This window comes from Pararge aegeria, chromosome 2 (assembly GCF_905163445.1).
Source record: "Pararge aegeria chromosome 2, ilParAegt1.1, whole genome shotgun sequence".
Lineage (NCBI taxonomy): Eukaryota > Metazoa > Arthropoda > Insecta > Lepidoptera > Nymphalidae > Pararge > Pararge aegeria.
This window is the reverse complement of record NC_053181.1, coordinates 5,930,801-5,956,362: the sequence shown is the minus strand read 5'-3', so window position 1 is coordinate 5,956,362 and position 25,562 is coordinate 5,930,801. Positions and strand designations below refer to the sequence as shown.

Here is a 25,562-nt window from a genome sequence, read left to right as displayed (position 1 = left end):
CTCTTTGCCTATAATTTCTGATTTAAGCCGAACCAGCAAGGGTTGAGTTTATGCTAAGCAAATCGCGATTTTTGCGATCGCTTAACGAATTCAATACAAATAGTCTTTCAGTGCAGAAATTGATATTCATAGACGAGGCGTTAAGCCATTACGAGTGATATATTTGATGTTAATGCAGTTTAAATGTTGCTGGCATTTCGTGCCAACGGCGGGGATATAATGCCAAAAAGTTTAAGAATATTTATTTACTCTGCGATATTTCATAATATGCCCATTACAGTTTAAACTATATAGTAAGAACATAACTATAACTAGTTACCTCTCTGGCGCAGTGGTAAGCGCTTTAGTCTTATAAATGGAGGTCCCGGGTTCGATCCCGAGCGAGGCAATCACGAAATTTTCGTAAGAAAGAGTAATATCTGAATTTAAATATGCCCATTAAAGTTTAAACTATATAGTTAAAACAAAACTATTACTACTTACATCTCTGGCGCAGTGGTAAGCGCTTTAGTCTTTTAAATGGAGGTCCCGGGTTCGATCCCGAGCGAGGCAATTACGGACTTTTTGTAAGAATGAATAATATCTGTATTTACTCTGGTCTGGTCTGTTGGGAGGCTTCGGCCTTAGCTAGTTACCGCCTTACCGACAAAGACATGCCGTCAAGCGACTTAGCGTTCTATACTTAAAGTGAAGCTGCTTGAAGAGTATATTTTTGTTTGTTTGTTTGAACGCGCTCATCTCTGAAACTAGCAGGCGGATTTGAATAATCTTTCATACATTTGATAGCCTAGTTCTTCAGTAAGGTTTTGGATTATTTAGCATCTTGGAGCCGAACAAACGCGAAAATAAATCGCGTGGTCGATGCATTGTGGGGGGGCGGGTTATATTGAGTAGAAAAGCAAATTTAATTTTTTTTTCGGGTTAAAAAATAAAATATGTTGTATGCGCCAAAGTTAATAGGACAGTTTGATTAAAAATAATGGCGCATCTATATCCGTTCGCTATGAAGCTATAAATATGAGTGAAAGCATAACCGACGCATAGCTAGAGAATATTTCGTAGCAATTATGTGGACATTTATAATAGCCTGCTTCACATGTGTACAAAATAAAAGTCTGTTTAATTCTCACGATAAATTAAAAGGTGGCATAAGTAATTTATATTATGTTTTTACAACAAAGGTAATTAACTAGTAAGTACTGTGTGAACATTTAAATTGTAAAGTGGTTCGCAAGCCAATAAATTTTAGACATAAACAAAACAGACACATCTAGTTGCCTAGTTATATAACTATCTTAATTTAATCATGAGTTGCCTGTTGTTATAGTTATAGTTTTATTTATAAAATTTAAAGAAAACCCGCATTCAAATCACTCAATAAGATTATAAATATATTATACTAGCTGTTGCCCGCGACTTCGTCTGCGTTTGATTTTGTTTTTAAAGTATTCAGTATCGCTAAGCCTTAAATGAGTATAGTAGTATATATATATATATGTATAACATGTGACTGTCAAATAATTATAGACAAATAATTTGCAATAAAATAACATTGCGACTATAATTAAAGAATTAAGCTATCCTATCTCTTAAGTTGGACCAGACTGCTCACGGTGTGCCAATTTAATTCAAAATCGGTTAAGTAGTTTAGGAGTCTATCGCGGACAAACATCGTGACAGGAGATTTATATATATATTAAGATAAGATAAGATAAGATAAGATAAGATATTAGACATATATTTTATAGACAAATTAGTATTTCTGAAGATTGAAAAGTCTAGATTTAATTCATGGAATTATGAAATTTTAGTTTCAGACTGTGATTTCGACTTACGTTTTACAAAATTTAGTTTAATAAATACTCTAATATAAAAAGTATCAATTAGAATTTATTTCCACCTTTGATTTAATATATTACTTTGTAAGCTCACTGCTTATCACCGTCGATATGATTATATGAACGACATCATACACTTATACGTGTTTGTCAGTAAGTATTCATTCTTGTTTGTCAGCATCAGGATTAATCTTGGTAATAGTTTTACTAACTCTGATATTACTTCCACAGTGTGATGGAACATTACTATACAGTGCTATAAATGCTAATTTTAATTCCGGAAATCCATCCTGTAGTAACTGAAATAGGGTGCGGATACTTTTAAAAAAATTTACCATTTTATACCATGTTCCCATTTTATAACCTGGTTTTCTGACTAAGTCTCGTGTAACCGCCAGTCTAAGCTAAAGTACCTACGTAAATACAATTGATCAATGAATTTATTGCAGCGTTTGAATTCCACGTACATGTAGATTATCTCCCGCGGAGTGCCAATAAATAACTTCGCAATTATAGTTACACTGGAGTACAATCGGTGTACCAGGGGCGTGCTGTGGACACAATACAATGCGTGTCCCACAACCATTACTAAACTTGTGCCACAGTTTAGCAATATAACAGCTGGGAAAAGCTCCAGGTCTCTGCAACTACTATAGGGACACACCGTACCACAATCAAAATATTATGATATCCGACGGCCTAACAGTAACAAAAGCTCTCTCTATAATTATCAACCCATCACCAACCACCCACTACAGGAAACGGCAGGGTGATTCCGTATCTCGCGACAAGTTTACCGCGTAATTTCCGCGTACACTGCTGTCAAACGTCACTTTTGTGATTTTATTGTGTGCAAAAGTGACGTTCGACAGTTATCGCTGTAATAAATTCATTGGTATTTGCATAAATACTTTAGTCAATACTGGTGGCTGCCCATAATCACCACGCTTTGCCAGACGGGTTGGTGATCGCAGTAGATGAATGAATGAATGACTGAATACACTTTTATTGTACACCAAAGAAAAAAAAGTAGTTACAGAGATATAAATACAAAGCAGGAGAGTACATTTTTTTTTATTTAGATGGTAGTAGGGATACAGAGGACGCTGCTGCCCCTTTCCTTATAATCCTTTAGCCGTTGGAAGAGGAGGGAAAGCTCGTAGCTCAACTGTATGCTTAATAAATTGCGCCGCACATTAAAATTATTACAAATTGCAATCGGATGGGCTCGAATCACATTATTCGGCGCAAACAAAGCCCGGTTCATGTTATTTATCGAGTTAGAGCCACTCTTTTATCGGGTTAAAATCAAATTATGAATCTCTCGAAGTACATTCAAGTAATTTTGAGTTAGTTTGTACTTGGACGCGTGCGCGGGGTCGGAAAATTTGATTATGTTCAACATTTCATACCCCAGTAATTAAATTTGCCGTTATACGGGTTGAGTGCTTTAAAATGTTTTGAGTACTTAGTTATTGCTTGGCAAATTTTAACATAATAACATGAACTCATTACCGGCCCACTACAGAGCACGGGAGACCCGTGACTAGCGGGCCGGTGAGAAAGAAGAAGCCGTAGTCCACCACGCTGGCTCAGTGCGGATTGGTGGACTCCACATACCTTTGAGAACGTTGTGTAGAACTCTCTGACATGCAGGTTTCCTCACGATATTTTCTTTCACCGTTGAATCGATATTATACCTATTTCATTTCAATTAAGTACTTAATGTAGTAAAGCTTAAGTATTTGAATAAATAGTGAAATAAATCTAGCTTTTGATGAAAACGCTCTCTAGAATTTTGACTCTTTAATAATTTCTATATCAATTGTTTATCAGAATATTAAAAATATCTATATCAATTGCTAAAATAGTGAAAGCCGAAAAAAAGAAACATTTTTTTGCACGCAAAACGTAAAATAATAATAACACAACAAAATAGAAATTGAATTTTGGCAGCATGGTGGGTCTTAGCTCACACTATCTTTCTCCAAGAAAAAGAATGCCTCGAGGCCTGTGCTCAACATCGGTTCATTAGCAATGGTTGCAGATAATGATGAATAAGAAAATGTTACAATCAAATCTTCTTGACGTCAATAGATTGAACATTTAATAGCTGATTTCACCGTACGCTGTGGAAACCAAAAAAAACACGTTTTGCTACAAGCTTAAGGTTATGACTATTATAACTAAACACGATAATGCAAGCTAAACGCGATAACGCAGGCGAAACTCAGTTTACGCGTTGAACTATGTTCTGGGCTACAGTTTGAACGTCTGAAAGTTCCTATAGCAAAACGTGGTTTTATTAATATTTGTTTCTAATTAGCACGGTTATTGGCCCAAAATATTTAAAATGCAGTCCTGAACCAAAGTTTGAGGGTAAACTGAGATAAAAAATAAGTAAAACTGAGACACGCTTGCTTGGTCGGTTAGTTTCAACGGTGAAATCGCCCGATATCACCGTTGAAACTAAATAGCTCAAGCGCTCAACTGAAGCTAGATGTGTAATAAAATACAGAGCAAAAAATTGCATGTATTGGCTGTCAGACCTACGAATTTTAAGGTGTTGAGTGCTACTAAACAGGATTGACTTAAACTATTATTAAAACGGTTCACGGTTTAAAAAAATGTATTAGACTAAACGGTTGTGCGTTTATAAGATACTAGCTGTACCCTGCCACGCTTCGCTGTGGCACATTGTGATTGAATGGTTCAGAAAAATAAATAAAAACAATCCTTGGTGCGTATTACATATCATGCCAAATTTTCAGCTCGATCGGTGCAGAACTTTTTGAGTTTTTCAAGCGTACACAAACCGACATAACATTTTAATATATTTATATATATAGATTATTGATAGAAAAGATTACAAAGTTACCTCTCACGAAAGTTCGGAGTACGTTATTCTTAATTATTTACAAAAATTATAATGCTGGGTAAAATGTGGGATGACATAAAAGCTACTCTATAAATATATAGTATTGAGGTAATACTCAGTATGTTTAAAATTTATTTAATTTATTATATAGTTCATACTGATATTTCGTCCAAGTAGCAACATTCCGCAGGTGTGAAGTGAGACGTGCCCCGTGTCTTTGTTTTTGGATACAATGTACTGCATGCAATAATGTCTGAGTTTGCAGAATTAAGAACGTAGAGAATTGCATTTTGCGATCACACTCAGAGCAAAATATCCCATCCATTCGCCCACTGAACAACCGTGTTCAGACTTCAGTGGGCGCCCAACGGGTTGAAATACCTGCAGAATCAGTGGAATAAAATAAATATTTTTGCTGGCGATAACAAGTCGCATTGTTCCGCTGGCCATCGTAAATCTAGCGCGCTGCTGTAACGAACCCTATTGTAACTATAACTATAACGGTGCAGTTCCATTGTTATACGACCATTTAGGTTTGATCCTTGACGGGAAAATTGGGATTTGTTTCTGGAGGCTTTGGCTAGTTACCACCGTCAAATCGTCACCGCGACTTCGTCTGCGTTTGTTTTTGTTTTTGAAACACATGTACATTAAATTTAGGTGTAGTTGTACTGAAATTTTTAAGTTGTGTATTCTTATAATAAAAAAAAAACTATTCTCATAAACAATATCTGAAAAGAACTGTCTGAACAGTCTCAGCTCCTCCTATCACTTATAAAAAATAGTAATCGTTAAAGGTCGAATCGAAATCGCATTGTTAGTTGATTTATATTCTAAAGGTTAACGAAGAACATTTCCAACATTGTTTGTTCAGTCGTTGTGTAAAATCGTCAAACGTTTTCATCGCCTATCCCAAAGGAACTGAGCATAATTTCGGAATAAAGAGTATCCTATATTACTTATATTACCTTCAAGAATATGTTTCAAAAGTTTTATGATGATCGGTTCAGTAGTTTTTGCGTGAAAGCGTAACAAACAAACTTACATTGATATTTATAATATTAGTAGGGATAGGGAGAGGGATTTTCACTCAATATCAGGTGTGCCATCCGTTGGATCTGTTGCTCAATACTAATAAAAAAAACCTTCCCCGATCATACGTAAGTAGGTACCTACACGTAGCTTTGAACACTTATAGCCAATCATCGGTATGCACAGCAGCCTTAGAAAAGTGCCGGTTATTGGGTATATCGGACGAGTGGAATGGAAATAGTGGCAGATTTTGCGCGAATAGTAGATAAGCGAAGCGTCTCGTCGGGTGCGTGCATCCACAGATGCCAGCACTGCACTGTGCTGTACTGCAACTACGTAGGTGCTTACTTCATACATAACAAACCTACGCGCGATAGTCGATGCACAACATTATAGCCTTATACAATAAGGACTTTGTGGAGCTGAGTAGGTTTTAGGCAGGTAGTAGTCTTTTATAACATAATACCGTAAGTTATATTAGACTTACCTTTGCACAAGTTTAAAGAATATATCAAAAAACCTTGAATACATCGACGTTACTATACCATTGATGAATTTCTTAATGACAGTTTGCTTGGAAGCAAGACAATCGACTTTCTCATACAAGATAGAATGAAGATAGAATGATTGTTAAATTGTAAAATGATATCGGAGAAGAACGACTGCTGAGTTTCCTACCGGCTTCTTCTCGGTAGAATCGGCCTTCCGAACCGGTGGTAGAGCCACTACGAACTGAAGATTATCGGCCTACTTTAAATAAATGAATTTTGTTTTTTTTATATCCTTCTCTTAACGCGGTTGTCATAACCAAACCCCAGCCACACGTATATAAGAAAACAAGATGCAAATCGCTTCGTGGCTTCTGAATTATTTCTGGTCTGGTCTGGTGCCTTTGATGGCTTTGGCCGTGGCACAACCCTACCAACAAGGACAATAAAGCGTTCCGCTACGATGAAATAAACGCACTTTGAATTTTCACGTTCTATAATACCACTAACGATCGATGTGTTGTACTGCGCGAATGTAATCGAATATATTATTTGCTAGTTGCTTCTGGCAGGCGGGACATGCATTCGCCTCCAATTTGAATATAGATGAGACTGACGAGCTGCTGTATGTATTAATTAAAGCCTCAATATGCAATTTAATGGACTAAGCTTAATATGAAATGTTGATATGGAATAAAAATAAATTTCGCGACGCAGCGTACTGCTACATAGTCTACGCCTATAGTACCTAATACATGAGATTTTTGACAAAAAAAATTTTATCCTTCGTAATAAATATATATATTTTTTTAATAACTACTATCGGATCGGTTTAGTATTTTTCGCGCGAAAGCGTAACAAACAAACTTACATTTACTATAATAGATTTAAGATAAGTATAATAATATCCAATAAAGTAGACATATTTTCATTCCATGTCAACATTACCCCGGGGAAGGAATAAAAATGTATCTTCTTCCACAGCTTTATGTATCAACTCTCAGAGATTTCTCAGAGATCCAATTAATGTATGTATAAAAATAAACTTAAGAAAGCTTCTCCTACTGTTCTGTCCCCGTGCTTTAGCAGGTAGACACGTTAATTAAATCCCTTGTCAGGGGATATAGATACTAGATATAAGCATATTCTTTACATTTATTGATAATCTATACTTATAATAATAAAACTGTAACTGGAAGATTTCTGTACATTTTGTATATTTTGAAATTTTTAACCTGCTTGCTTGCTTGCTTTGGATGGACCTGATGCATGCTTTTTAATCGATACTGAGTCCAAAACAGATTTTTATTTAATTTTTGTCTGTCTGTCTGTCCGGGCATCACGTGAAAACTACTGAACGGATTTAAATACAATTTGGTATAGTGGTAGCTGATATCCCGGGTCTACATATAGGATACTTTTTATTCCGATAAACAATAAGTTTCCTCCGGGAAATGGGATGAAAACTTTCATCAATTTTACTTCATAGCTCCGTTAAATTTACACAGATTTTAATAATTCTTTTTTTATTTAACAGTGTGTACTACCAAGCGTGTATTGTCTAATTTTAATGAAGATCTGATGAATATTGTCAAAGATCAGGGATATAATTCATCACAGATAACAGCAGGTCGCAAGACTTAAGGGACAACGATCGAATGCATGCGTACCTACCATCCTACTAATATTATAAATGCGAAAGTTTGTGAGAATAGATGTATGGATGGATAGATGTATGTATGGATAGATGGATGGATGTTTGTTACACTTTAACGCCACAACGTATGAACCGATTTGGCTAAAATTTGGCAGAGATACCTACAATATAGTCTGGAATAGCTCATAGGCTTCTTTTTATGCCGGAAAAGCAAACAGCTCCAACAGGATCGCTATTTTTTCCGCATTTGATTTTCAAAATCCGCGCAACGGAGTTTTATTGACGTGGTTTTTTGGATACACATAATTAAAATATTAAAAAGTTTTTAAATTTTGTTTGGTTAAACGCGCTAATCTCAGAAAATGCTGTTTCGATTTTTATATATTTTTTTGGGTTGGTAGTTACAATTATGGCTATATAACATAACATCACGTTACAGTTAATGGCTACTATCATTAATAAGAAATGTTGCAAAAACTGCAAAGAATATCCTTTTTGAGAGATTCTGATGCGTGCGATGCGTGAACGGTAAACGTTACGCCAAACGATGGAAGTATGTAGTAAGTATATCGAAATAGTTGAAATTGTTGTTTCTATAAAGTTCTATAAAACAGTCCGCGACAACATACGACTATTTTTTAAGTCGAGTCATTCGCGGACAAAGACGCACGGGTCCGCTAGTGTTAAAATAAAACTTACAACTAAACTAATTACTGTAGAGGTAAAACCAGCTTGGAATAGTGCCGAGAATGTTTGCTGCATTTTCGCGCTGAACAGCCAGGCTGATTCTTCGCGTAAAAAATGAGCCAGTCTTTCTGTCGACTCCACCTATGACTTCTGACGATTCTCCCAAATAAAGAAAACACCATCATCCATCATCGCGGCAAAACACCTACCTGTGTTCCAGGTTCCTCAAGAATTGGTATACTAATTGCAAAACATTTACTTAACAGAAGTTGCACGAAACAAGTCACGGGCCACCGCTAGTCAATGTATAAGATGGTGGAAGTAAGGTGCGCTTATCTGTCGGTTGTAGGTCGCTCGATATCGGCGACGTGAGCAGACTGCTAAGTGGATTCCAAGATGAAGTTATATAAAACTCGGAGGCGATTGATATTTCGGGGACGGCAAAATATAGCTTTTACCAAGCATAAGTTCTATACTTATGTTATCCCTATCCCTATCCCTATCCCTATCCCCACTAATATTATGAATGTCAATGTAAGTTTGTTTGTTACGCTTGCACGCAAAAACGACTTAACTGATCCTGATGAAACTTTGTACACATATTCTTGGAAGTATTAGTAGGATATATAGAATACTTTTTATCCCGACATTAAGCTCGGTTCCTTTGGGAGAGGGGATGAAAGTGTTTGACGATTTTACACCATAACTCCGACCAATTATAACCGATTTAAATTTTTTTTTTTGTACTATAGAGGTAATAATATTTGTTTAACTTTGCCCAAACTGTGGTAGGAGATAGAGGACAGAACTCCTCAGCGGGCAGCAGCAAACCCCTCATTTAAGGCTTAGCGATACTGAATACTTTAAATTTTTTAGAACAAAAACTAAATTGAATGCTTCATACAAAAAAAAAACAAGCGCGTGAAAGCGTAACAAATAAACTTACATTGTCATTTATAATATTAGTAGGGATAGGGATAGGGATGTGCTCAAATTGTGTGGAAATTGTTTCTTGTGGCGAGTGAGAGAGAAGGTGTATTCAAAAAAAGCATGCCATCTAAGGCGGATTATTTGTCCTTATATTTTATCAACCAACAATGTAAAACCAATCTGCAAATAAACGAATTGAATTGGAAAGGTCTTTAACTTTGTGTGGCGAACCGCTGATAACTACCGAAACTTACGCCAGACTCGTGTACTTCTCAAAGTAGTAAAAACCATAGAAGACAATTTAATATATCGTTATAAAAAACTCGTTGGATTGTTGGATACTCCTGGATTTTAATAAATTAGGTTAGTAGATTGTACAGTACAATGTTTGGAACGCGGCTGATTATTATGATATCAATAACTTATTCGCTGCTTAAAAAAGTGCTGTTAATTCCGAGTGTTGCTTAGAACTTGGCTTGCTCAAATTAAAGAACTAGGAACGCCACTTGTAGCATAGTGGACGCTGCTGCCCTCTCCGTTATATACTCTTAGACACCTAGTTCGACACAAGCGAGAAGAGGTTATGTTGGCAACACCTGTATTCTGATCTGCTGTCACTATACGGCACCAAGGTTGATATCAGCTACTGACCACTCGTAACAATAACGAACGGTTCTGTCTTTTATTTGCATCATCACTTATTTAATTAATATTATCCTTTTTTTATAAATTTTAAATGCATATAAAAATTTTCGGTACAGTCGCTTGAAGACTGCTTACAGAAAAAAGTCCGCCTTTGCATGCCTGCATTATGTATATTTTGATGTTTGTGTACAATAAAGTATTTCTTCTTCTTCTTCTTCTTAAGACTGATGTAAAAGGAATATATACTTATTTCGGCATCGGCGGTAGGAGTGCCGTAGCTTAATTGGTTATAACGCTCAGGCCGCGATGGCAGAAAATTTCCTATTATATATTATATATAGTATTCCTCCAAGTGTAAAAACACTTATAAAAATTTAAAAAATATATAATATTGTATATGCAAAAGGGATTTCTTTGTTTGTTTGTTCTTCCTTAATGTTCTAAATAAGCAAAAAATCAACTTGATTTTTGGCATAAAGTTGAAAGGAGAGTAATAAATAAAATTGAAGACGCTTGTTGAATTCGCCCACTCAAACCTCTATTTGTGAAGACGCAATGGATAAAGATTCCAAACTAATCACCAGACAACCTACGGACTGTGAAATATAAATACAAGAGGACAATGTTACCGAAGAGTGAGGACAAAGCGAAACCCACAGTTAATTACTTATGTATGAAGCTTCGGAAGTTCGGATAAAAGAGTTAGTTCACGAACAAATGACAGTCTTTCATCCACTGACAATAGTTGCTAGTTGTGGGCAGAGAGGTGTGTTTTGTTTCAACGATATTTTAACGATTCTTGTGAACGATATCTCTTTACATTCACTAATATAACTACATACAAGTTCATATGCCCTATTCAGTGTATAGGTGGTAATTTCTTCAAATAACTATGTATGATATGACCCTTTACGGTTTGTAAAGATGCTCAAAACAACAAATTTAATCCTGTACTTTTTTGGTAGGTTTTATGTGCTCAATACGTTTTTAGAATGAGAACACAATTAAAGATAGTAGTTTTATTGTGTTTTTATTCCAAATCTTTTTTTATTTATTATTATTGATTAAGGGCTTTTATTTTACAGAAATCCGAATCTTAGACCCCTAACCACGTAAAATTAAATTATTGTCGACCGCAGGCTTGCTTAGCTTAGTAGGTTTGTATAATATAAGCAATCGCTGAATTAGAATGCACGAAACGTACTAATAATTTCTAATAAATTCCTATACGACTAAGTCAATGCTCTTAATATGTAGAACTAGTCTTGCGAAATCGCGGTATTTGAAAAAAAAGCACACATCGGCGTTAAATATTCTGAAGTTTATGAATGTAGTATGTATTTGTTCTAGTATTGTTTTCCGCCGCCGCGCGCCGTCGAAATCCAATTATAGATTTACTTAGATATACGTAAATTTTTATGCCAATTTGTATTTTGCAAAACGGCCGCTAAAAAACCTATTTGTGATCATGGTGACTTTTTTTATTAAGACGTTCATTTTTAAAGCTGACTCGAAAAGAGAGAGTGGAGTTATAAGTTTGTGTATCTTTCTGTGGCACCCAAGCCTATGAACCGATTTTCGTTTAGTTTTTTTTGTGTCATTAATAATTTTAACCAGAGTATTCTTGGCTTAGTTATTCTTAGATAACCATTTTAGATTTAAGGTTTAGATTTCGAAGGTGGGTAATTAAATGTAATCAATTTTTGTTAGTTTTTAGAGTTGTTTTTTTATTAGTCTAATTTAAAAATTTAGTATTTATTTTCAATTTAATGATAAGAGTACTTAAAAAACCAAAAAATGGGCCGTCTTGTCTAATAGAAGTCTTAAAAAATATATCGTATCGTCGTGAAAACGTTACACGATGGAGTATCGGACATTATAATAGAGCTAGGCTCTATGGTCGCTCGCTTAGGCGGGCACTCGCAGGAGGTGATTAAACTAATTGCGTGCCCATTACCGAGTATGAAGTACTAGGGGTCAGTGACATGTTAGTGGTATTTTTGACACCAATTTATTATCTTAAGTAATCCTCGAGTTAGCGGTCGCTAAGTGGGAAGGGTGGTGGCATTGAAAATTATTATGAATTATGAGCACTGTTTGTTTCACGAGAGATGAATCATCGCTGGTGTTCTCGAATCTTTGTAGTAAGGGGTTTTTTATTTTAATTCACGGTACTAAATAAATATCACAGTTTTATTTGGTCAACTGTAACAGGACTAACTTTTCTGACTTGATGTGCGTTTTAACCAATTAAACTTGCTTAAACGGTTGAGGAAAACATCGTGAGAAAACCTGGATGCCTGAGAATACCCTATAATGTTCTCAAAGGCTTGTGGCGTCCACCAAGCCGCACTTGACCAGCGTGGTGGACTACGACCTAAACCCTTCTCATTGTGGGAGGAGACCCTACCATAAACTTTCGTGGGCCGGTTATGGGTTGATATGATGATGTTGATGATGATGAGGGTCAACAGGGAACTCTGAACAGAAAATCAGCGTCATCAGTAACAATATTTTGTGCTTTCAACAGAAATTTCGCAGAAGTGAGATTCAAAGCGGTGATGTTATTTATTTATTTATTCTTATATTATATTATATATCATATTCATTATCAATCACTTGTGTCAAAAAGCACTACGTTTAACCGGCAGTGGATTTTTGTCGCATCATTTTGTGCTTTAAATAGATGAAGGCCTACTTAGTGACATAATACAGATCGCGTATGAAATCTTTGCTTTACAAACATATTCTTTACTTTCGTAGGTATCCAAAATATCTACTTCTTAATTAAAACATCTTGTATAAAGCCTAAAGAGATATAAAACCACCCTGCTGTATACACCCACAATCAACGAGAGCATCCAAACAAAATTAGCATATTCACCGCAGAAAATCTAAGCGTAAAATTATATTTAATTTAATTTGAAGCAATTTTCGGTCGGGAAGCTAAAAACCACAAATTACGTTTAATTTGGATTCTCATCACTGCCGATAAGCGGCCCCTGTTTAATATTCGCGTTTTAACCCTTGACTATGTACTTTGTTAACATTTCCCGAGGGAATGAATACATTTAATCGGTGTTAGCCATTCCATTTTTCCGATTTGTACACTTAATTACTTTTTTTACAACTACTGGCTAGTTTCACTCGAACGGAATTTCGATCTGAGTTGCTTTCAACATTTAATACCTGGTGTTCCGTGGAACTGAGATAACGGGTTCAAAAGCACAACAAGAAATGTTTGAACCTACGCGCATTTTGAAGTCCGGTATAGATATGTATTTCAAACCTTAAACCGGTGGGTCTGCAAACGTGACATTTTGCGTTAAAATAGCTTTAATGTTTAATAAATCTGTAATTAGGTGAAACTAGCAGTAACTTTTTTTTTTTAATTCATACAAATTAGCCTTTGACTGAAACCTCATCTGATGGTTAGTAACACAGATTAGTGTGAATTGACTCTCGTATAACTAACCTTACGGTGTATCCTTCACGGCTATCAGCCTTGAAGAGAGCTAATTTAGCATGGCTCCCGATGAAAACAACAGGCCTACGTTATTGTAACGGAAGGGGTGATTAATTAATATGCTTTGTTTATATTGTGAAAACAATTCGTCTCAATAGATAGAGCTTTAATTATATAACTTCAGATAAGGAAATAAGCGGTAATATAATCTAATTACTGTTTTTTTCTTTTCTTTATTTATTTATTTTTAAATTCTGTCTTTTATATTTATTTTGTGTTAACCTCTCAATTTTGTCCCCGTATGGGTCCCCGACCTAAAATAAAATGTTATTTTTTTTTTAATCTCGACTCTTAGTTTATGGATTACAATTCCTTGTTCTCTGTTCCTTTTAGAACTGAGAATGATGGATGCCAAATTATTTTTCAAAACTCCAAAGTTTATAACCGATCTATTTATACGTAAACAACGTCGCTCACCCAGCACAATCGACTTATATATGATGCTGTTACTGCGCACACATCTGTCGATTATTCGCATTCATTTATCAGACAGAGCAAAAAGATAAAAAGAGTGAAGTTAGTCTTTATCATCAACACCATGTTAACCCATTACAGGCATACTACAGGGCACGGATATCCTAACACAGTGAGAAGGGGTTAAGGCCGTAGTCCACCACGCTGGCCAGTGCGGAACTCCAGACCCCTTTTGAGAACATTATGGAGAAATCCTAAGCATGAAGGTAGAAGCGTGATATTTTAATTACTTAGACCGCACTTTACTTAGAGAAGTGAGTGGTGCGTGCTGGGATTCGAACTTGACCCTCAAAAGAGAAGTTGAAGTCCTACCTGTCACCGCTATCTAGTAGTTAGTAGATAAATTTAAAAAAATAGGAATACTCACAGTAGCGTCACAATATACACAATAGTATAGTACCTACTAGTAAGACAAAACATAGGTTAACATTATAAACAAAAAGCGGATATAAACAATCGACTAACTAGAAACGGTCATAAACCAGTGAAGACTGCATATCGTCTGCGAAAGGACAGTAGTCATTTATTAGGGTTAAGTAAGGTTTTTATAACTTGATTCTCAAGGTCATTTGGACCTACAAATTCATACGATCAAACAATGTGTCAAAATACATTTATTACAGCGAGGTTATTATACAATTGATAAATTCCTTACTGACAAGGTTGCTTGGAAGAATCAGCTTGTATCTCTCAAAAGTCAGAATAATTGTTGTTAAATATTGATGGTGAAAAAGGAAACTACCGAATTTCTTGCCGGCTTCTTCTCGGTAGAATCTGCATAACGAACAGAAGGTAGAGTCACTACAAACAGACAGATTTGACGTTCCAAAAGTGCTTATGTCCTAATGCATATGGCCTAATGACCAACATGAATTAGAAGAATTTTGAGTTTGAATTTGTAGCGATCCTATTCCCATCATTAATGAGAAGTAGGTACCTACCTACTTCACTGAGGCAGGACACGGCCTCTGCATTAGACAAAAGCTTAAGTGTTAGCTTACGGAGTTAGGTTTCAGGAAATTACAGCGATCCACGTTGCAAGCTACTTGTAGGTACTCAGAGCTAAGCCGTTAAGTATGACATAATCTTTGTACACATACACATAGCTCTACGTAGGTATGTTTGTGCATCGTATTGGCCATACATATATCTATCATTATCTATGGGCCTCATAGAAAGACTCAGAGTCACTCAGCGGGCGATGGAGAGAGCTACGTTGGAAGTATCTCTCTGTAACAATCTTTTATTTACTTTTTAGTTCAAAGTTTTTTTTTTAAATATTAGAAAGCAATATAAAAACATACGTCTCTTTTTTTAACATTATTCTTTTGTTTTTTTTTCTATTTTTAAACAAGCTGTACACTTAGAAGTACTTAATGAATATAACGCCTTCGTACACGCTGTTTAAATACGCGTTGGCTATCTATATAGAGGTATATAAACCAAATACAATACTAATATAGTTACTCTCTACTATAGTTTAATATCTTTGCATTCGGGTCAAAGTGGGGTCGCGATCGCTACCTAATCTACGCTTAATCCGATGCGGATTCCATGGCAATTGGTGGAAATTCGACTGAAATCCCCCGTGCTTTGTGGATTACGGATGAAACTGCGGTCGCACTGAGGATAATGTATCAATGCACACGTGAACGATCGATGTTTTGGTCCGCGATGCTAATATCACATACAAAAACGGTGAAATAGTTAATATTTTAATTAAATTCTTTATGCGTGTGAGTACCTATTCATATGTGCGTCTGGCCTAATATTTTATATGTCCGTCATTTCTAAATATGATTTTATTATTTGAAATGCATTTTTTTCAACGTCTCGATAGAACTTTTGAAACCTTAAATCTGCATATTTATATTGACACTACCACCGGATTAGAAAAGGAAATTCTAATGATAAGAAACCGGAAAAAAACTCAGCAAAGTTTAACATCATACTAACATTTCATAATTTCACATTTCCATCTTGTGTAAGATGAAAGCAATTGCGAAAGCTTATAGAAAAGTCATATTATAGTATAAACGATAACATAAACGGTATAAAAGCTTGGGTGTGAATTATTGCTCTAACACGGTTACTTCTTAAATATTTAACAAATGAAAATGTGAGATGGTGGTAACAAAAAGAACACACGGAAGTTTGTAGTATGCTTCTTCTTAGACCAGGGCGCGTTTGGTACCCTCGTAGCTTTAGTTTTAGGTGTACGAATGTAGGTGTCGCTATCACTAATCAATACTATGTACATATTTTGTATGTTATGAACGCATCAAAAGTGCCATCTATGTGCAACTTGAATAAATAAATATTTGACTTTGACTTTGACTTTGAAACATTGTTATGGTTCAATCCTTTGTCTAGTTCGTACTAAAATAATTCACAGAAATCTCTATTAAAATATATTATTTCATATATTATAGCTCTAGGGGGATAAGAAAATAAGTTTTTACATAAAATCCTTCCTATATTAAATTTTTTTTTATATACAAATTAATGAGAAATATATTAAAATTTAAAAAAGAACAACCACTTAAAGGCCCCGGCGAGATTCGAACTCACGATCTCCTGTTTACTAGACAGGCGCTTTAACCAACTAAGCCACGGCGCCTTGATGCAAAGTGACGAAATAGTTGAGCAAAACTTACCAAGGCTAAAAACATTAAAACAATATTACTATCAAAGATAAAAATCAAGGTAGAATTATTTGATGAGGTGCACACAAATTTACAAGATAATATTATTTAAACATTTGCGAGAAGTGGGTTCTCGTTAATTCGACGTACTTTTCATAAACTTTAAAAATGCTTATCTGCTGATTTAGGTTTTAGCCTTTATGCTTAGATCCCTAAGAGAATAAACTTTTCGTTAATAGTACTCATCGAGTAGTACTTGATTCTTTTGAAAAAACAAGACCAAAATCTTTTACAAGGGGGTTCAATACAGCCGGCCAGTTTCAATGCGTGCGACGGGATTTTTAAAACTAATATGGGCTTTGCGAGTAATTTTCATACGCAGTTCTGGCATAGGGTAAAACACCAAATTATTTGCACTTTAGAAGTGTTGCCATGGCCAGTTTTCATAAATGTATAGGATAAAATAGAATAGTCTTTAATTTTTTTAATAAACTCAGAAGAGCCACCTAAAGGCTGAGTTATTGACTCTAGTAGGTTGGTAATAAATGTATGGACATGATGTCAAACTTATTAACTTTCATAAGTTCTTACTTTTATTATTATACTACTAAAAATGATTTTACTATAAAATAGTAGATAAATAAATAAATAAATAATTATACTAAGACAATTCACACATCGCCACCTAGCCCCAAAGTAAGCGTAGTGCTTGTGTTACGGGTACTAAGATGACTGATGAATATTTTTTTATGAATAATATACATAAACTTAGAATATACGTATAACACCCAAGCACTGAAAAACATTCATGCTCATCACACAAAGATTTTCCAGTTGTGGGAACCGAACCCACGGCGTTGGGCTCAGAAAGCAGGGTCGCTGCAAACTGCGCCAATCGGCCGTCAAATATGAGACTAATAATATAACAATACGAGACTAATTTTCAGAATGAAACTACTACACCACTAACTATTATCTACTATTGGTGGGGTGACGATAATAGGTGTGCTTACCACACCTAATTGCCAAATTGTACCTTCAGGTAGTTATGTAAATAAAGATAGCACGTGTGAGGATAGTGACGATGGGTACTTTGACATGGTTGTGTCGGCGAGTGACTTTTTCAGAACAGTCACTAGTCGGCGCAATGCCATCGTTGTAATGGAAACCCTTTTGACGACGCCTATGGTGCATTGGTGAGCCCTGTTGGCTTATGGTATCGGGTCCCTATAGTGTGAAGACGTAAGTTACCTATAAAATGTTGTTGTTCTTCTGTATTGTTGTATTGTTATTGATATATATATTGTCGTTGTGTGTATTGTTGTTGTTCTTGTGTATTTTTGTTGTTGGGTATCGCTATTGCTATGTATTGTAGTTGTAGTGTATTGTTGTTGTTGTGTATTTTTTTTTTGGTGCGTGTATTGTGTTTTGCGATTTTGCATAAACAAACAGTTTCCAATTTCTAAATTTTCACTGGTCAAGTCTGGTCGGCCGAAGCTGGTCGCAAAAAGCTCTACCAATGCTCTACCTATCCACCTAGAACGGTCTTCGAACCCATTAACGAATAATTTTCTACGTATATCCTTGCGTCTCCCTATTAGTACTGATGGTGACTACCGCTAGTGTTGTGGTAAAAATCCCGGGCTTGCTCGGAATAAGGAGCTTTACGGCGAAAATGTGCAGTAAAATATTATTATGTGGTAAAATTGATATAAGTTCAGTATTGAGTTTAAATTCATGGATTAAAATAAGGTTATTGCATGTGTTTATTGATTTTGTATTTTTACACTAGAATATTATTGCAAAAGTTTTTACGTAAAGTAAATTTGTCTTTAACATCTTAAAACCTAATTAATCTCGAATGCATTTTGCGATGAAATTATTATTTGATTGTTTTTTAATTTAATTAATTATAAATTGTTAATTATAAATATATAATAATAAATATCGTATGAGGTGTATAGTAATAAGAATAAATACAGTACATGCCTAACGCTGGTGTATCATTAACACGTCTTTATAGGAAGTACTACAACCATGCTTATTGCTACCGCAAAGCAGTATTGTTGCAATGTTGTGTTCCGGTTTGCAGGGACTGGTTGCCGGTGTAATTACTGGCACACGGGGCTTAACACCTACCACGTAGCAAGTTGTGTTACGCATATGCTAAGGATTGAGCGGGTTCAAAAGCGCTTTCTTTGGCATCTTACTTTTGGGACTGGTAAGGCCCGAAGACTGAAAAGTTACAAAGATCGTCTAAAGTTTTTTAATATGGAATCATTGGATATACTTAGAAGTAAAGTAGATCTCGTTTTTTTATTAAACATTCTGAGTAACAAAATTAATTGTTCTTCTCTATTACAGAGCTTTAGTTACAAAGTTCCCATGAGATATCAGAGGTACCCTATTAAAACCCTCTTAACTTTCCCTCGCCGTTCAACAATTATGGGTGCCAACTATAGGTTATGTCAACTTTATAACAAGTTCAATATTGTAGACATACGAGTACATTGTGGTTCTCTGGCCGAATTCCGGAGATCAATCGAATTAACTTTAAGTAAAGTATAATAATTTAATTTATTTTTTCCTTCCTACACTGTATACACTTCCATCTTGTTTGTGTAGTTGTATACACTTCCATCTTGTTTGTGTAGTTGTAAGCTACTTTAACGCTATTTATTGCATGCGGTGTTTACCTGTAAGTAGATTTACATTTTGTCTTCATACAGTATAAGCTAATTTAAATTGTTTTTTTGAAATGTAAAGCTTTTGGTAAACCAAATAAAAAAAAAAAACGACCAGCGAAATGCTTGCCTGTTTATAGGCTACGGTTTTCCTTTCAGGCTTTTTTATCACGTGGTCCTTTTGCGTGGTCCGCCAACTAATAGCATTGAAAAGAAAACCAAGGAAGGAGGGGTATCTTTTAATGAAGTTTTTTAGACAGCCGATTGGCACAGTGGGCAACGTTCCTGCTTTCTGAGTCCAAGGCTGTGGGTTCGATTACCGCATCTGGAAAATGTTTGTGTGATGAACATGAATGTTTTTTCAGTGTCTGGGTGTAATATTATAAGTATTTATCATGTTTGCCATCTTAGTACCTACCCATAACACAAGCTACGCTTACTTTGGGGCTATATGGCGATGTGTGCATTGTCGTAATATAACGTAACAATTATTCATTGTAAAGTCGGTTTTGGAGCGAAACGTGCTTATAGGGTACATTGCCGAAGATCTGTTTGGTGTGGAGTATAGGGATTGAACAAATTATCAATTACACCATACAGATTCTCCTGCTTTTCACGGACTATAGCAAATTAAGCTTAATTTTCATAATATAATTGTCGTAGTATATTTATTTATTACTATTAAGGGGCAGAGACAATAAAAATAATTGTGTTCAATATGGATATGCATCAATGTTATCACAAATCGTATAATCAGACTAATGATAACGTTACGATAAAACTAAAATGTAAATTTTAATGGCTGGATTAAAACTACTAAGCCAGTTGATGATTGGGTAAGTAGTTTTCGTAACGAGCCCATAATTCATATATCATAGATAGAGTCTTATAAACATGTCATATCTTAATAATTAAGTTATATCTACAAATTCTCATATTATAATTGCAAAAGTAACTCACTTTGTTTATTAGCTACTAGCGGTCTCTCACAACTTCGTTCGCATATAAGTCAAGATAGACTTATGATATCGCTTTTTAAAACTTTTAAAGGGTAACAACAATATCAAATATGACTTTATCGAAACTTTAACTGTTTATGCAGTACACGCAGCGAAAATCCTCAAAAAACCCCCGATTTTGTAAGATTCTTCTTTGGTTCTACGAGCCTCTTGGTCTTAGCGTGATGATATATTGACTTCCTTGATATCTGTGTTATGTGTGTTATGTGGGTTATGCAACACTGATTTTTTTTTTTTAAATCAGACTACTAGTTCCTGAAATCTGAGATTGAACGCGATGTTCAAGTTAACACACAAAAAAACTTTTCAGATTTATATATTAGTATAAGATGTGCGGCTCAATCAATGCATTTATTTTGATGAAATTTTGGGAATAACAAAGATTGCATCTGGACATTGTATACATTTTTAATCCCGTAAGGACTTTTGATGATAGCTTATGTTGCTGTAAACTGATATATCAGCCGTTTTCAATTATTTTAAATGTTTTTGTGTCATTTCTTAAGGATTTTATTTCTGATTGCAAAATATATGTCAAGAAACCTTTTCATTTATTTTTAGTACATATTATTAAATAATAAGCTAGGTATCTATTTAACGAAAGAATATTTTTTTTTAATCTGACTTGTAGTTTCGGCGATTATCGTTTTTAAAGATATTTTAAAATCTTCATCATAACTTTATTACTGTTAATATGGTTGTTGGCTTAACTTTGAAGCCGATAGTATTATAAAAGTGAATGTAGATCTCATATGATATGTTAAAGTAACGTTTCTAACCTAGTTATCTATATATCTAGTTCACAAGCAGTTCGCCCAAAGGTAAACCTATAAGAACTCGCGTTGGATGGATATAAATTACCGATCCATTTAAGAACCTGTTAAGAACAATATAAGAATATTATTTCTATGTGGCCCAAGTGAATTATATAATATAACTATTTAATGTTTAAATACAGTCGGCATATAACTAAAATGATATAAAATTAACGTAAAGCTTTTGAGATGTAAAGTATCTAAAAATACATCGTTACACATTTTTGTGAAAGCGCTGGAAACGTTTTTATATGCGATGGAACCTTGAATAGACAAGAACACTGGACGCGTTCACTGATCTATGTTCTAATAATAATATGTATTTTAATCTATGAATAATTTTTTAATATCGTTACCACTCATGTTTTGAGATTCATTATTTCGACAAATTCTTCGCAGCAGTCGTGGCCGAGCGGTTAAGGCGTCTGACTAGAAATCAGATTCCCTCTGGGAGCGTAGGTTCGAATCCTACCGACTGCGGATTTTTTTTATTTTCAATTTTCCTATAAACATTTATAGCCGTATGTCACGATATTTATGTTCTCGAATATCTTTTTATGGTGCCCATAACCCAGTCATAGATAAAGGAGGTTTTTTATTGCTCGTAGTGCCAATATTTGAGTACCTACCTACGCTATTTTCAATGCCCCATCGTTTTGATATATTCCCATAAAGTTATACAGAGTAATAAATGCTTAGAGAACAATATAATTTATTAAGTTAATAATTTTATTTATTCGCCAATAATTTTGTTAACAATTTATTAGTTATTAATAATGGAAGTATTTAAGTGTACGTCGAGAAGAAGAAATAACATTAACTCTCTTGCGGTAATTTTATATTACCTGTTTATTAATGTTTATATCATATACCGTTGATCCAAGTACACATATTATAGAAGAAAAAATACTACATTGCATGATCGGCGGGGTCATTTCAAAGTAGATACATAGGTATCTACTTAAAATTGTCAATAAAAGTTAGTTGCAAAGTTATAATTGATTATTTTACCATAGTTTCAGTTAAATTATTATTAATATCTAATTATAGAAATTAAAATATTTTCAAACGTAAATTATGTATTCGAATGCAGTAATTAGATTAAGTTACCATGATATAATATTGTAATTTGGTTCTTTTTTCGGTTATTCATGTAACAGTAAAAAATATACTGATAGTAGTAACAACTCTCTACAAATTCATGATAGACTACTCTGTAAATGGGACAGACCCAACCATTTTCTACACATGACAAAAAATTGGGGTGACCCGAATTTTGGTTGGGGGAATCCAAAACCTTAACAAGTGGGACTTGAGCATCAAATCTTTCAAATAAATATGTGATTTTTATCCATATTTAATTTTATTTTAGGCCTCTTCTCTCATAGCACAGAAGGCTTTACAGCATAGACCCAGTACCCACCACACTGCTCGGTACTCCAATTGCTGAGTTTCTTGCCGGCTTCTTCTCGCTATAATCTGCCTTCCGAACCGGTGGTAGAGTCACTACCCACAGACAGACTTGACGTTTCAAAAGTGCTTATACTAGGCCTACTTGAAATAAATGAATTTTGAATTTTGAATTTTGGGTGTGGGTGGGCACATGGGCTTGCTCACGCGTAAGCTCACCCAGTAGCCTGGTAGTTTTGGCGCCTACCAATAGATCGGTAAAGAATATTGTCTATAAAGAAGTTTCTTAGTTCATATTTTTCTATTAATACTTAGTCTTTGTAGTTAAAATTTACCAAATCAAAAATTAAACTTAGCGAAGCCGCGGCCAAAAGCTATTACGACTATAAAACTGTGTAAATCTATTAAAAAAATGTTCCCATTAGGGGGGATCCCTTATGTTTGTACGTGAAATTAAAAATAAAAATAAATTATCGGGAACAAGCGTCGTTATTATGCGTACCTGTAGCCCTAGCATTTTGTCCAACAACAAATAACATTAATGGGCGATCAATTTCCCCGTTTTACTTTGCCATTCATTTCATTATACGGCTTTGTGTTAATTGGAAAAATTAATTATTGCCCGCGCTCGGGATATCGGCTGTAACTCGTAAATAAAAAGCATAATGCGACCGCGAAGTTATATCTATGCTACGGAAGTTTTCGTGAGCGTCCTGAGTTCTTTTTTTTTTGCTTCGCACCCAGTTATCCTCTGACATGGTGTCAGTCGAAGGGTGTCAGAACGACTTCTTTAGGCTACTTTCATTTTCATTTCTCCTTCTCCGTATACGTACGTATAAATGATGTAATTGATATACAATGATTAATTAAATTCCATTAACTATTAATTATAAATACCTCTGTTTATTAAAATCCCTCTAGGGTATCTGATTCGATTACCAAATAAATTTGGCAATAAAAAGAAGAAGAAGAAACACTTTATTGCACGTATAAAATACAGGGAAAGAAACAGTAACCAAGGTAGACATGTAAAGACGGCCTTAAGCAATCTTTATTGCACGTATAAAATACAGGGAAAGAAACAGTAACCAAGGTAGACATGTAAAGATGGCCTTAAGTAATCTCTTACCGGTGCAAATATGTATTTATGTAATGTATATTTAGGTGTATTAATCTCTATGTATCTAACAAAGTTTACTTTTATTGTTTTGGCTCACTATATATGAATGAATGAATGAATGAAAATAATAATAATAATAATAAGTACGAGTTGTTTCTGAAATTTCCTTTATAGTACCTAAAAGTTGCGCAGTTTTTCAGTTCGCATCCCATGTCCTACTTGGTAGCCGTAAATTGTATCCTCTATCTAACGCAATCTATGCATTCTTATTTTCTCTTGTGTACAATAAAAATGTATTAATTCATTCAATAATTCTAACATTCATCTATTCATGTTGTTTCCAAGATGAAGAAAATCTGAATAATTAAACTTACCTCAATTATTTCCTGCATTGTTGTATTTTTATACAGTGGAGTCATCCTTTTCTGACTTCGCACAATTCGAGATTCTGATAAGAAATGATTCTTACAATTTGGTTTATAATAAAAGGCGACCATAAACGGGCTAGTTTCGGGCGTGTGCATTTTATTGTGAAGCCATATGGACTTTAGCAGTTGTCTTTTGAAAGGGCAAAGAGCAAGATTCACAGAAAAATACAAAATATGAGTAGCATGAAATAAATTATGTTCATTTAGAACAATCCGTCTTCTTTGGGTATAAAGGTTTGTCTTCTTCTAGATATTCATGTAAAGGGAATGGATAAAAGGCGGTTGTGCCGTGCCCACATATCGTGGGATCAATCTGAAAAATATTGGTCAATTTATAACTGCATTTGTGTTGCCCACAAATAGTAGCCCACTCATTTCTTACATGTCACAAGCCTTATATTGCTGAATTATATATAGTTGCCAGCAAGATGCAATATAGGCAAGGGCTATAAGCCCGTCTAACGCACGGAAAACGGAGAAAATTCATGGAGTGGTCATTCAATGAAGTTTTAGTTATGTCCTCCATTGAAGTGGGGTAGTATAGTAATTACTGATCGGATTCTTTGTAGGGAGATACGGCATGCCTGGGGTGAGATTTAATGAGAACTGGTAGCTTACGTGGCTTTGTTATACGAGTACGTCAGATAACGGTGCCGATAAGATCCTAGATTTTATTTGTTTGTGGCAGAATTATGTTGATTGTTCTGTATTAAGTTATGTCAAAGCAATGATAGCCTAGTGATTAGAGCTTTGGCTACCTTTCGGGGGTACCCAGTTCGAACCCAGGTACGCATCTTTTTTTTTTTTTTAATTTGACGACAATACACACATCGCCATCTAGCCCCAAAAGAAAGCGTAGCTTGTGCTATGGGTACTAAGATGACTGATGAATATTTTTATGAATAATATACATAAATACTTAGAATGTACATATCAAGTTATAAACACCCAGACACTTAAAAACATTCATGCTCATCACACAAACATTTTCCAGTAGTGGGAATCGAACCCACGGCCATGGGCTCTGAAAGCAGGGTCGCTGCAAACTGCGCCAATCGGCCGTCGTTGCATCTCAAACTTTTCAGAGTTATTTGCGTTTTTAATTTAAGTAATTGAAATATTACTTAAATAATAATGCACGCTTGAAATGGCAAACTGTAAGCCCTTTTTAGCGGGTCGGGAGGCTTTTGAATTTTGTCCACTGGGCAAACGTGTTATTGGCACTAGTAGCGCAAAGGCCGCTCACCTCGTACCTACAGCGGAGTGACAACTGTATTCTGATCTGT

The 25,562-nt window shown here is 35.0% G+C and overlaps 2 non-coding genes across 2 annotated transcripts; one reads left to right on the top strand and one right to left on the bottom strand.

Moving 5' to 3' along the window:
- Positions 1 to 16,701: 16,701 nt before the first annotated feature.
- Positions 16,702 to 16,775, bottom strand: Trnat-agu. Its single transcript has one exon. It is a non-coding gene; the product is annotated as a tRNA-Thr (tRNA).
- A 4,941-nt stretch (positions 16,776 to 21,716) lies between these two features.
- On the top strand, positions 21,717 to 21,798 carry Trnas-aga. The gene has a single exon. It is a non-coding gene; the product is annotated as a tRNA-Ser (tRNA).
- Positions 21,799 to 25,562: the final 3,764 nt, after the last annotated feature.